The sequence below is a fragment of the Lolium rigidum genome, chromosome 5 (genome assembly GCF_022539505.1).
Source record: "Lolium rigidum isolate FL_2022 chromosome 5, APGP_CSIRO_Lrig_0.1, whole genome shotgun sequence".
Lineage (NCBI taxonomy): Eukaryota > Viridiplantae > Streptophyta > Magnoliopsida > Poales > Poaceae > Lolium > Lolium rigidum.
The window spans coordinates 7,699,265-7,703,595 of NC_061512.1; positions in this window are offsets into that span (position 1 = coordinate 7,699,265).

Here is a 4,331-nt window from a genome sequence, read left to right on the forward strand (position 1 = left end):
AGAAAATTTACTTTGATGATACTTTGCCTCCTATATTTGATGATGAGAATAATAATGATAGCTCCTTTGTTGAATTTGCTCCCACTACAACTAATAAAATTGATTATGCTTATGTGGAGAGTAATGATACTTTTATGCATGTGAATAAGAATGCTTTATGTGATACTTATATTGTTGAGTTTGTTCATGATGCCTCTGAAAATTATTATGAGAGAGGAAAATATGGTTGTAGAAATTTTCATGTTACTAAAACACCTCTCTATGTGCTGAAATTTTTGAAGTTACACCTGGTTTTATCTTCCTATGCTTGTTACTTTGCTCTTCATGAACTTGTTTATTTACAAGATTCCTATGCATAGGAAGCATGTTAGGCTTAAATGTGCTTTGAATTTGCTTCTTGATGCTCTCTTTTGCTTCAACTCTTATTTCTTGCGAATGCATCATTAAAACTGTTGAGCCCATCTTAATGGCTATAAAGAAAGAACTTCTTGGGAGATAACCCATGTGTTATTTTGCTACAGTACTTTGTTTTATATTTGTGTCTTGGAAGTTGTTTACTACTGTAGCAACCTCTCCTTATCTTAGTTTTGTGTTTTGTTGTGCCAAGTAAAGTCGTTGATAGCAAGGTTGATACTAGATTTGGATTACTGCGCAGAAACAGATTTCTTTCTCTGTCACGAATCTGGGTCTAATTCTATGTAGGTAACTCAGAAAATTATGCCAATTTACTTGAGTGATCCTCAGATATGTACGCAACTTTCATTCAATTTGGGCATTTTCATCTGAGCAAGTCTGGTGCCCTTTTAAAATTCATCTTTACGGACTGTTCTGTTTTGACATATTCTGCCTTTTATTTCGCATTGCTTCTTTCGCTGTGTTGGGTGGATTTCTTTGTTCCATTACCTTCCAGTAGCTTTGAGCAATGTCCAGAAGTGTTAAGAATGATTGTGTCACCTCCGAACATGTGAATTTTTGATTATGCACTAACCCTCTAATGAGTTTGTTTCGAGTTTGGTGTGAAGGAAGTTTTCAAGGGTCAAGAGAGGAGGATGATATACTATGATCAAGAAGAGTGAAGAGTCTAAGCTTGGGGATGCCCCCGTGGTTCATCCCTGCATATTTCAAGAAGACTCAAGCATCTAAGCTTGGGGATGCCCAAGGCATCCCCTTCTTCATCGACCAATTTATCAGGTTCCTCCCTTGAAACTATATTTTTATTCGGTCACATCTTATGTACTTTACTTGGAGCGTCTGTGTGCTTTTATTTTTGTTTTGATTTTCATTCTCTGAATAAATACATGCTTGTGTGGGAGAGAGACACGCTCCGCTGGTTCATATGAACACATGTGTTCTTAGCTTTTAATGTTCATGGCGAAGGTTGAAACTGCTTCGTTAAATTGTTATAGGGATTTCTAGTTTCGTGCCCCTGCTTCGTTAGTTGTACTCAGTTTTCCCCAGCTCGTTAGTTTTTCCTCAGTTTTCCCCTCCCTCTAGTTTGAAACCCCTCGAAGACGCGGGTTGCCGTCGGGTCGGAGGCCTTACCGTTACCGTGAGGTCGGTTCCTCGGCCGACCGTCTCGTGCTCGACGGGTGGATCCATCTACCGGCGACGCGTGGGCCGTTTTATTTCCCGATTGTATACGCGGTGCTGCCAATGACAAATGGGGCCGCTCTATGGGGCTGCCGCAGCCAATGACCGGTGGGTCGTCTATTTATTTATAGAAAATTATATATTGCCGCTCTGTGGGGCCTCCGCAGCCAATGACCGCTGTGGTCGTCTATTTTATTTAGAGAATATAATATAGAGCCGCTCCGTAGGGGTCGCCTCAGCCCATGGCACGTGACTATTTTCGCAGCTTAATCTAAAGTGACTCTTATGCTAAACATTGTGCATCCCGACGTTGACCTAGCGATGGCGGCGAGCATAGCCGTTCTGACCATGCCGATATCGGCATCGACATCGGCATCGTTTGGAGGATGTGGTGCTCGAATAATAGTGGAAATGCGATATTATTTTTTACATGCATAATATATAGAAAATAGCTAGATCTCTAAATCGATGCATATGAAGCTACATATATATTCTTGGTCATAATCCCCTTAATTATCTAAAGGGGATGGATGCATGGCTTCACGTCGTCGTCGCTTTCATCGTCGAGTATCTTCGTCGTCCGAGTAGTAGTACCTCCTGCACATTGTTCCGTCGAACACCTTCACTTGTGAGCACATCATCGCCTTCATATTTGAAGTGTACGAACCAGCCGAAATCCACACCGTGCGCGATGGCGAATTTCTCCCAGCCCTTGTCGAGGTACATCCGGCCTTGTCCGTCAAATAGGACCTCCACGGTCCGAGAGACGAGGACCGCGGTCAGCTGCTCGCGAGATACACCTTAGGCTGGCTCCTTGCCGTCAAGATAGTCCGCAAATTTTTTTGGGAGTTCCTGCAAAGAGATCGAGCGCCGATCGTTTGAAATTAGGGAACCCTTGAAATTAAAGGTTTTTAGAACATGCCCATAATTAATCACATGCATCATATATGTGGGAACGCGTACGTACCTTCTTGACCAAAGGGTCTTCATAGACGACGATGAAGAACTCCTCTATGATCAATGGCGGTGTTGACGGTGGTGGTGGCAATGATGATGATCCACTTCCCCTTCCCCTTCCCCTTCCCCTTCCGGTCCGCGTCCGAGACGTGGAAGCCATGGCAATGGATAAAGTGTATGTGAACGAAAAGAAGAGAGAGGCGGAACCTATTGACACAAGGGATGGCCGTTTGGGTGTTTATAAGGGAGAGATGACCGTTGTAGGGTTTACACAATAAAATAAGGAGGAGATGACCGTTGTGGGGGTTTATACACAATAAATTAAGGAGGAGACGACCGTTGTGGGGGTATAGTTTATCATTTTACCGTGAAAAGTAATGCCTAAAAGGAAAGTAATGGCTACAAGAAATCGGTGATGGTTTATCGTTTTTTGCGTGAAAAGTAATGGGTACAAGAAATGGGTGATGGTGTATCATTTTTTGCGTGAAAAGTAATGGCTACACGAAATGGGTGATGGTGTATCATTTTTGTGCGTGAAAAGTAATGGCTACAACAAATCGGTGATTGTTTATCATTTTTGTGCGTGAAAAGTAATGGCTACAACAAAATCGGTGATGGTTTATCATTTTTTGCGTGAAAAGTAATGGGTACACGAAATGGGTGATGGTGTATCATTTTTGTGCGTGAAAAGTAATGGCTACAACAAATCGGTGATGGTTTATCGTTTTTTGCGTGAAAAGTAATGGGTACACGAAATGGGTGATGGTGTATCATTTTTGTGCGTGAAAAGTAATGGCTACAACAAATCGGTGATGGTTTATCGTTTTTTGCGTGAAAAGTAATGGCTACAAGAAATGGGTGATGGTGTATCATTTTTTGCGTGAAAAGTAATGGCTACAACAAATCGGTGATGATTTATCGTTTTTTGCGTGAAAAGTAATGGGTACAAGAAATGGGTGATGGTGTATCATTTTTTTTGCGTGAAAAGTAATGGCTACAACAAATCGGTGATGGTTTATCATTTTTTGCGTGAAAAGTAATGCCTAAAAAGAGTTTATAATTTAGCTCGTGAAAAATAATGCGAGAAAACCAAACTTTGCGTGAAGCTAACCGACGACGGAGAGAGAGAGGGTGGTGGCCCCGACCGGAGAGAGAGATAGGGGTTATCCTGCCCGTTAGATCATACGATCAACGGTCGTCGGGCACGATCCGCGTGACATGGGCTAGACCAATCAGGGCAATGTTGGGCGTCCGTGAGAGTTTGTGAAGGGAGAGGGCAAAACTGAGTAGTATCAAGAAACCAAGGGCAAGTGAGTAGTAAACAGACTAAGGGATTCAAATATGAGAATTAAAAAATGGAAAATGCGTGTTTTGTACAATGAAACCCATCTTGGCCTACCTCAAACTATTTGCAATACAAATCTACATGAGTATGAAAATTATGGTCTCATTCAGACAAAGTATGTTTTGGGGAAAGCTGTTTTGGGTAGGGCTTATTATGGAAAACCATGCACCTTCATAGCTACTAGGTGATTTGAGAAGTGGCAATTTGTGGTGAAACTTGATTTATCTACGATTTATCTATGATTTGAGAAGTGGAAATTTGTGGTAAAGACTCCATGAGTAAGTGCCACTCTTTTTCGGAATTTTTTGCACATTAAATAACTCATTTAACTAGTTAATCCCATTTGTTGACTCTCTCGTTGACCAGCCACTTGAGGGTAAAGCTGAGTATATTGCACTAGCCGGTATTAGCACTCAAGGTGAAAACCGAGCATACAAAA